The sequence below is a fragment of the Lithobates pipiens genome, unplaced genomic scaffold (assembly GCF_037356315.1).
Source record: "Lithobates pipiens isolate NorthernLeopardFrog02 unplaced genomic scaffold, aLitPip1_a1.2 Scaffold_3, whole genome shotgun sequence".
NCBI lineage: Eukaryota > Metazoa > Chordata > Amphibia > Anura > Ranidae > Lithobates > Lithobates pipiens.
The window spans coordinates 58,039,605-58,050,026 of NW_027507790.1; the positions used below are offsets into that span (position 1 = coordinate 58,039,605).

The 10,422-nt window shown below is 42.6% G+C and overlaps 1 pseudogene; it reads left to right on the top strand.

Moving 5' to 3' along the window:
* Window positions 1-5,623: 5,623 nt before the first annotated feature.
* LOC143941232 (ubiquitin-like FUBI-ribosomal protein eS30 fusion protein pseudogene) lies at window positions 5,624-6,020 on the top strand (annotated as a pseudogene).
* Window positions 6,021-10,422: the final 4,402 nt, after the last annotated feature.

A 10,422-nucleotide genomic window follows, 5' to 3' on the forward strand; every position in this document is an offset into this window, starting at 1 on the left:
TCTCTCACAAAGCCTAGCAGCCAACAAGGTGCTTTACTCAGGAACAAGTCTCTGCCACAGACGTTGTTGTAGAACATACAGGAATATGTCTCTGCCACAGACGGTGTTGTAGAACATGCAGGAAACTAACACTTGTGGGGACACTTGTGTGATACCTGGATATTTCAGCCAGCTTGGCGATACCCATGAGACTGGTTTCACTTAGGTACTTCAGCCCTTACAGGCTCTTGCTTAAAAGCCAACCCGTACGTGGGCTTCTTCTGAAGAGTCCTCCCCTGGATAGCTATGAGGTTACTGGGCCTCTCCAACTACCGGAGACGGCACCGGACCAGCTCGGAAACCTTCTTTCGTTTCCTTGCCTCGGGCTAGCCAGCCCCGAGACAACAAGTCGGGTGGATCCGCACCCCAGGCCATAGCCTTCCTGGGGGCTGGTCAGGAGGACCAGGACCATGGAGTCAGAACATCCTTCTGGACCGGAACCCCGAACCACGTGACATCCACATCTTAAGTACCCTCTCCCAGAAAGCACAGCAAGAGTGACACTCCCACTGGGCGGGCTCCGAGAAAGAGTAAACTTAATGCACCCAACCAGACTGGGGTTCCATGCCTGCCAGAAGAGACAGTGCCACTTGTGGCCAGGCTGAACATTCTATAGTCCAGTCAGACTGATGCTGAGGTCCAAATTTAGAACAATTGTACCCAAACCAAACAGCAGTTCAGGTGTAACCTTAACTTTCAAAAAGCATAGCGTGTGCTCTTCAGGAGCCGGCGCTACATTGAATTCAATGGATTGCATTTATTCTGGTGACAAGTATAGCATACTAACCTAGAGACCTGATTTGGAGTTTTGTTGCTGTGTATGGATGAGGTGTTTGTCTACTTATTTTTTAAAAGTGCTGTTTTTTTAGCTACTTTGTTGACAACCTTAAACCTTAAGTCCTTTGGAATTGTGAATATTGCCCAATTTTTTTTAATTCATCCCAGACAATTTGTGTTTTAGAGTGGCCAGGCCAATATCTAAAGTTAAGGTAAATATGCAGATAATGCATGTATATTTTGTCGCTCATGGCAATGATATACATTAATAAAACAGCTGATATGAGATTTGGTGCCTGAAGATACTGTAAGTATGAGGTGTACCAGTGGGTTTTCTGTTTAAGACATCTGGGAATTGGATGTGCCTAGAACAGCATGGATGCAGTCACCGAATTTCTCGACATTTGGAGAAATTAAGAAAATATATTCAGGCGGCACTTCATGCAGTATATTAGTATCTGAGCTTTCAAATTGGGTTCATGCCCTTCATATAGTAAAAGGAAATCAGTGTCAAAATCTCAACATGCTTTAAACTTCGTATTGCACACTAACGTAAAGAGAAATTATTCATACACATCACATTGCGCCTAGCTTCTTAATGCATGTTTAATGATTCTATATATATTTAAAAGCTTTGATTTTCAGGCTATTTTCAAATGGTCTTTTATTTAGATTTCTATAAGCGTACATCAGACATAAAAATAGTTTGCTGAAGAACTGATTATGTTCAGATGGAGACCTCATAATTCAGAATTTTTCTGTACTTCAGATTTTCTATTTTGCATGTTAAAAAAGAAGCATTAAAAGGAGCCAAACATTTCATATGCTAAAAGTAGCATGCTGATAGCAACTGGGTGAGCAGGGTGACAGAGATAAGCTTGTCGCTAGGCTGTTTCCCCTTTCACTGTTCAGTCACAGGCTGAGGTGGTCCAGAATAACCTGAGCTCAAAGGAAGCAGGCTGAATGGTGCTGGCCACCATATTAAGGACTCTCCATGGCCATTTTTCAGAGACTATGAATAATAACACACAAACATTTTTCTTTCACTCATGATTAGTGTTTGGCTGAAGCCATTTATTATCAATCAACTGTGTTTAGCCTTTTTAAATCATAGGGGCAACAGAAACTATCCAAATGGCCCTGATCAAAAGTTTACATACCTCAGTTCCTAATACTGTGTATTGCCCCCTTTAACATCATTGACAACTTGAAGTCTTTTGTGGTATTTGTGGATGAGGCTCTTTATCTTCTCAGATAGTAAAGCTGCCCATTCCTCTTGGCAAAATTGCATGAATTGCATGTTTGAGCTCTCCCTAGACTGGCTCAATGATATTGAGGTCAGGAGACTGAGATGGCCACTCCAGAACCTTCATTTATTCTGTTGTAGCCAATGACAGGTTGACTTGGCCTTGTGTTTTAGATCATTGTCATGTTGGAATGTCCAAGTACATCTCATCCACAGCTATTTTTTGATAACATACTACATTCATCTTGCCATCAATTTTGATCACATTTCCTGTAGCTCACACATCCCCAAAACATCAGCTATCCACCTCCGTGTTTCACAATAGGAATGGTGTACCATTCATCATATGCCTTGTTGACTCCTCTCCAAATTTAACATTTATGGCTGTGGCCAAAAAGCTACATTTTGGTCTCATCACTCCAGAAGACTTTGTGCCAGAAGGTTTGAGGCTTGTTTCTGTGCTGTTTGGCGTACTGTAAGTGGGATACTTTGTGGCATTTGCATAGTAATGACTTTATTCTGACGACTCGACCATGCAGCCCATCATTTCAAGTGCCTCCTTATTGTGCATCTTGAAACAGCCACACCATATGTTTTCAGAGAGTGCTGTATTTCCCTCAAAGTTATTTGTGGGTTTTTCTTTGATGCCAAAGAATTTTCCTGGCAGTTGTGGCTGAAATTTATGTTGGTCTACCTGACCATGGTTTGGTTTCAACAGAACCACTCATTTTCCACTTCTTGATTAGAGTTTGAACACTGCTGAATGGCATTCTAAAATTTATATCCCTTTCCTGTTTTATGCACTTTAACTACCTTTTCCCGCAGATCCTTTGACATTTCTTTTGATTTCCTCATGACTTAGAATCCAGAAACATCAGTGCAGCACTGGATGAAAGATGCAAGGATCTGTCAGGAGTCCAGAAACTCATGAGCTTTTTATACACACACTAATCAAAAGCAAACAGATCACAGATGAGGATGGTTACCTTTAAAACCCCTTTGTGTCCACTTGTGTGCATGTTATCAGGCCAAAATCACCAGGGTGTGTAAACTTTTGATCATGGTAATTTGGGTAGTTTCTGTTGCCAACATGATTTAAAAAGAGTAAACACAGTTGGTTGATAATACATGGCTTCAGCTTAACACTAACCATGAGTGAAAGAAATGTTTTTGTGTTATCATTCATATCCTCTGAAAAATGGGCAAGAAATCATAAATTCTGCCTGAGTATGTAAACTTATGAGCCCAACTGTCTGTATTCTGCTACATGTTTTTGGAAAAAAAAATCCCAATAAGCATATATTGATTGGTTTACATTAACATTATTGTGCCTATAAACTATAGTATATATTTATGGATTTTTTTTAAATATTAGTAATGGTGACGATCAGCGACTTATAGTGGGACTACAATATTACGGCAGACAATCAGACACTAACAGACACTTTTCATACTTTGCAGGAACCAGTGACACAGATACAGTGATCAGTGCTATAAAATATGCACTGTCACTGTACTAATGACACTGGCTGAGAAGGGGTTAAACATATAGAGTGATCAAAGGGTTAACTGTGTGCCTAGCCAGTGTTTTTGTGTACTGTGTTAGGTGCTTTTACTAGGGGAAAAGATAGGTTTTAGGCCCTGCTTTGCAGGAACAAAAAATCCATTAGTCCCTCCCTGTCAGAACGGAGATCTGCTTTGTTTAGATAGGCAGGGCTCCATTCTGAGTGTCTGCCCAACGATCAGTGGGTGTTGGCAGACATCGAGTGCCCAGCAGTTGCAGATTGGCTTTGCTGTGAATAATCACAGTAGAAGCGACGCACCAGTGTCATGCGCGCCCCCCTGCAGGAGGAACTTCAGGATTGCGTATGATTTTTGTTTAGCTAGAGTTCTGCTTGGAAACAAGTATGCTTACTTAAAGTGGAAGTAAACCCTTCTATTGTTTTCAGTCAAGGAAGCTGCCATCTTGGCCTCTCATAATTCTTCAACTGCCATAATGCTGCACATGTGATCAGTTATGACACCAGCCATTGGATGGTTTGAAAGTTTGGTTGAGAGCACAACCAATGTGAACGTTTGCATTTCCGGCATGCCAGGAATGTAAGTGTTTTTTTTTTTAACTGGGTTTACTCCCGCTTTAAAGGTATTGATGCTGCATTTGACATAATAGATACCACTCTTCCAGAGGGTTTGTTTTTCTTTGTATACTGCAGACTGTTGATTTAAATATGGAGACTCTTACCTAAAGCGCAGAGAGTCTTTTACTTGTTGGGATCCTGACTGTGAAATGCGATACTGAGATAAGAGAGTCTGCCGATTTTAAAGAGGAAGTAAACCCTGTTGGGTTTATTTCCTCTTTGTCTCCCGGCAAAGGTAAAGCATAATGGGCTACTATGCATCGCATAGTAGCCCATTATGTGTCACTTACCTGACACAGGAACCAGCGATGTCACCGTTGTCCCCTGTAGCATGAAGCGTTCATCTTCTTACGTGTATCATTGCTCCGGCAACTCACAGCGCTGGAGCAGTGATGATGTCACTCCCGCTCATGCGCACAGGAGCCACCACTTATCGCCGTTAGCAGCGGCATGCTCAGTGCGCCTGCGCACCGCTGTCTACTGCGCATGTGCCGTAGACAGCTGTACCTGTCTTTTTGTAAATATCTCCTAAACCGTGGTTTACAACCACTTTAATCTTTGCCAATCACCTCTATTTGGCACCTTTTCACTAATTTAGGCAGCCAATGCAGACACTCCCACTGTCAGCTCAAATTGATTTGAAATGTGCAGAAGAACACTAAATTTGAATCTAAAGAAGAATTACAGTTGACTACACAGTTGAAGCTCAGTTGAAAACATATTTGACATTTTTCAGCGACTATAAACATGGCCTAGTGAAGATTTGTTCATTTGCCTGGAGTTCTTTTTTTAACCAATTCCCAGCCAGTTATGTATAATGCTGAAAACACATGGGGATGAATGAGCATTTTGTGCATCCCTGCATTTGCCATCCTGCGGAAAATGTTAATTACACTCCACATATGCTGGCTTTCTCTTTGCACCTTGAGGCTCAGCTATGCAGATCTCTACACAGTTGAGTGGAAGAGCTCATTTAAACTGGCAGGGCATCAAGTACACTTTTTCTACAACTGACTAACAGACACAGAGTGTCCTGTACATTGTTATATCTTTCAAGGTCTGGGAAGAGATTGCATGTAGCTAATTATTCATTAGAATTTCTTAAATGCCCTGGGCCTTACACATTTGCTATTTTGTTGGCAGATGGGCAAGAAACTGCTTTCAATCCCCTCTGGGCATGAAGTAGTGGTGGAACTTTCAAGCACAAATGGATTTACAAAACGTAGCCTATTGGGAAACAACTTTTTTATTCGTGTGTATTTTAAATGACTTATTTGTGCTGGCAGGCTTCTTGAGTGCAGCGAGATGCCGCTATGTGTTTTAGCACTTTACACAGAAACAAATGACTTTCAGTTTCTTGAACACAAAGTTTAAAGGGAGTTTAGAGCTCTTTCTTTCCTCCATTTTGAGAGATGTAGAGTGGCTGCAGCCATGCAGATTTTTGTAAAGGCTCAAACTCTACACACCCTTGAGGTGTCTGGGCTAGAAACCATCTACTATATCAAGGCCTAGGTCTCATCTAGAGGGAATTGCCTGCAAAGACCAAGTTATTCTTCTTGCTGGTGCCCCCTTGCCTGACGAAGACACCCTTGGCCAGAGTGGAGTATGTGATCTCAACACTTTGGATGTTGCTGCTCGTCTGTTGGGAGGTAAAGCCAATGGTTCCCTAGCTCGTGCCAGAAGTACGAGGCCAGACTCCCAAAGTGGCCAAGCAAGAGAAGAAGAAAAATAAGACTGGACGGCAATGAGGCACATGCAGTACAACAGGCGCTTTGTTAATGCCCACTTTTGGCAAGAAGAAGGGACCCAATGGTAACTGAAAATGCATAACGTTTTTTCATTAAAAGTAAAGCTTCTGTCAAAAGCACTGTCCATTGTTATTTTAGGGAAGACATGATATACTTTATTATTTGTTCTCCGAAGCATGGTGGCAGTGGCTTTTCCAAAATTTTCAACTACACGTTTGAGCAATTTAGGCTTGGTACACAGGGGCTGAATATTGGCCAATTCCATAGAAACCAGCCGACTTTTGGTCAGTGTGTACAGCTGTCTTTTAGACAGAAGCTAGTCTTATGCCGTGCACACACGGCCGGACATTTTGACAGCAAAGGTCCGACGGAACAAATCCGTCGAACAATTCAACCGTGTGTGGGCTTCATTGGACCTTTGCTGTCGAAAAATCAGACGAACTTTAGATTTAGAACATGTTTCAAATCTTTCCGACGGACTCGTGTCCGTTCTAAAAAATCAGTTCGTCTGTATACTAGTCCAACGGATGAAAATCTATGCTAGGGCAGCTATTGGCTAGCTGTGGCAGTGCTTGTGGCCAAGCTAACATCAATATGGTGATCTGACAGTTTTTTTTCCTTTAGCCCACTGTACACACGAATCAAATGTTGGCCAGTTTCTGTTGAATTGGCCGATACTGGCTGATATTCGACCCGTGTGTACTCAGCCTTAGACTTGTGGCTTTCTGCAGCTAATTGTCCAAAGGCAGTCCTGCAATGTTCTAAAAACCCAGGAAATTAGAAGGGGAGAAGAACAAACACTCTGTTCACAGTGGTGGCTCAAAATTTTTGAGTGGGGCAAACAAACTGAAAAATTCAGAAAAATACTGGAAAAAATTATTAATTGCAGGCTCACTGTGCCATCAATTGCAGCCACTGTGCTCATCAAATGCAGCCACTGTGCCCATCAAATGCAGCCACTGTGCCATCAATTGCAGCCACTGTGCCATTAAATGCAGCCACTGTGCCATCAATTGAAGCCACTGTGGCCATCAATTGCAGCCACTGTGCCCATCAAATGCAGCCACTGTGCTATCAATTGTAACCACTGTGACCATCAATTGCAGCCACTGTACCCATCAAATGCAGCCACTGTGCTATCAATTGTAGCCACTGTGCCATCAATTGCAGCCACTGTGCCCATCTATTGCAACCACTGTGCCCATCTATTGCAGCCACTGTGTCCATCAAATGCAGCCACTGTGCCATCAATTGCAGCCACTGTGCCATCAATTGCAGCCACTGTGCCCATCAATTTCAGCCACTGTGCCCATCAATTGCAGCCACTGTGCCTATCAAATGCAGCAACTGTGCCATCAAATGCAGTCACTGTGCTATCAATTGCAGCCACTGTGCCATCAATTGCAGCCACTGGACCCATCAAATGCAGCCACTGTGCCCATCAAATGCAGCCACTGTGCCATCAATTGCAGCCACTGTGCCCATCAATTGCAGCCAGTGTGCCTATCAAATGGAGCCACTGTGCCATCAATTGCAGCCACTGTGCCATCAAATGCAGCCACTGTATCCATCAAATGCATCCACTGTGCCCATCAAATGCAGCCACTGTGCCATCAATTGCAGACACAGTGGCCATCAAATGTAGCCACTGTGCCATCAATTGCAGCCACTGTGCCCATCAATTGCAGCCACTGTGCCTATCAAATGCAGCCACTGTGCCATCAATTGCAGCCACTGTGCCATCGATTGCAGCCACTGTGATCATCAAATGCAGCCACTGTGCCATCAATTGCAGCCACTGTGGGTTGAAGATAGGAAACTGCCGCATAGAATAATATCAGTTTTTGTTTTCATCTTGAAAAAATATATTTTAGGGAAAGCAAGTTTTGGACTGCCAACATCATGGCCAACTTTTGTTTTTATGTACGATTTTTCAGTTTTTTTTATTTATTGTTTTTTGTCTCTGTTTTTGTTTTATATGTCTCAAATGTAATATGGTTCTTGTTATAGCATCCTCCTGTAGTCCAGTGGCTGTTGTGCCTGTGTTGTCCGCTAGTTGGCTTTGTGTGTTCCATGTGGATTTATCACATACACCACCCTTTTGGGTTGGGGGACATTGCTGGTACTTCTTGTTGGTGGCTGTCTCCACAGTGTTCTGACAAAACAACAAACCCGGCAGAATATAGAACCATGTCCCTTCCTGTGATGTGGAATCAGCTGTTGCTGAAAACCACTCCCACTGCGCATGCGCATATCATCATCTGCACATGAGCAGCATGCCATCGCTGACGTCAGGACACTGCATGTCAAATTCTTCGACAGATGGCCATCTTGCTACACCCCGCACTCGGCCGTACTAAACCTGCAGTCAGAAGGCGGCAGTGGACATCTTTTTACCCCCACCCAACTCTTGCAGTTCACACTTATTTTTAACAGTAAACTCTGCTTATATAGTGCAAAACAGTATTTGCAAGTATTGTAACACTGTTTAGATGTTGACTTTTGAAGGCAGCGGCAATCCTGCAGATCACTATATAAGCTCAGTTTAGTGCTAAAAATTAGTGTGAAATGCAAGAGTTGGGTGGGTGTAAAAAGATTTCCGCTGCCGTTTTCTGACTGCAGGTTTAGTGCAGGGTGTAGCAAGATGGCTGTCAGTCGAAGAATTTGAAATGCAGTGTCCTGATGTCAGCGATGACATGCTGCACATGCGCAAATGATGTGGTGCGCATGAGCAGTGCGTATAGTTTTCAGCAACAGCTGATACCATGTCACAGGAAGTGACGTGGTTCCATATTCTACCGTGTTTGCCATTTTGTGAGAACAACGGCCCATCTATGGGGAGGAGCTCCTCTGTGCAACCACCGCGCCACCAGTTGTCATGATGGATGTTTTCTTCCATCGGCGACGGGCTGGCACGGGACATCATCCCACCCCTAGGGATGGTGCGCTGATGCTTCGGGGAACCACCCTGATTTTGGCTCCAGCCACATCCCAGTGGCGATTTGGCGCCAAATGCCCAACACCTCAGGATTGGCTCCCGCAGTGGGAATACTTGAACAAAAAAAAGCTCTACACATTCGACTGGCTTGTCTCTGTTCAAGCAATGGAGACATACATGCACCACTCTGAAGGTAAAGTGACTCATGATATGTGTACATTGCTTGGTCTATGTCCTCTTCTCCTTTGTATCAAATACTATGTTGTGCTCTGTGCTTATTCAACATAAATTTTTATCATATTTATTTACCATACCATTTTTGGATAGATACTGTCACCTAGACTGCTGGTGCAGCTCACAGGGCACTTCTTGTGGATGTATGTTCTTGTTTATCCGGTGTGCACATTTGTCCACCTGGTGGGTTAATGCCACTTCAGCCACATTGGAAATCTCTCATCGATCCATATGCTTGTTCTTTATTTTTATGTTGCATATTGTTCAATGTAAGTAAATAATCAGCTATGATTATACTGTATATTACTGTATGTAAGTAATAGTCCTGCTCACACTATGTATTGCAATGTGACTATTAGCAACTGTCTTTGTATTTCAGAAAGGAGAAAAACAATCACCCAGAATATAAGTTACCCTGAAGAAGGAATATACGTTAATATTTATGAAACGTGTTGGGAATGGATATTCAAGAAACCTATATGGATTGACCACAGTATGACTCTGGCAGTATATGGATATACTTGATATCACTGAGTTTGATCATATCACTTAATTTCAAACTGTGCGTATTTACGCTCCAATTATTTTGTATACTTTGTTTTAAACTGTGTAAGGCTATGTTTGCCCTTTTTGACCATGTTTTGCATTTAAAAAAGTGACAAAACTGCCTTTTAAACCAAGTTTGCTTCAAACCAACATTTTCTGCCTTAAAAGTCCAAGGGGGTTCATTCCCAATACATTTGATGCATATTCCTTTTGTTTTCATCTTGGGGTGAGAAGAAGCTCTGACACATCCTGGAACTGCCTATTCATAGCTGCTCTGCATTTGGGCACACCTAGAACTCAGAATGTACTTGCCTATTTAGAGATGCTCAGTATTTGGGCATGGATATCTCAAATGTTTTATGCATACCTGACCTTAGTTTAGTGAATTTCCATATGGATTCCAGATCAGTTACCTACAGATGTCTACAGGGAACTTCAGCTTTTCAACAGAGCACCCTGGGAGCCTGGTGATGGATTAAACAACCTGGTCTTGGAATCATGAGATCTGTTCCAACCCCTTCTCTTAATCAGTGAGCATGTCTATTTAGGGACATTTCAAGCGTACTTGCACTTGAAGAGTGAAGGTTTACTATGTTATAGGGAACATTAAAATGTTAATTGTGCCTTAGCCTGAAAAATGTACCTTTTGTCTGGAGTTCCTCCTGAAAAAAAAAAAATTGCACTTCCTAGTATGTGATTGTGCCCAGTTATCCATGTTTCTCCAGCCTCTTAGCTGTATATCTGCAATGTGAAAGC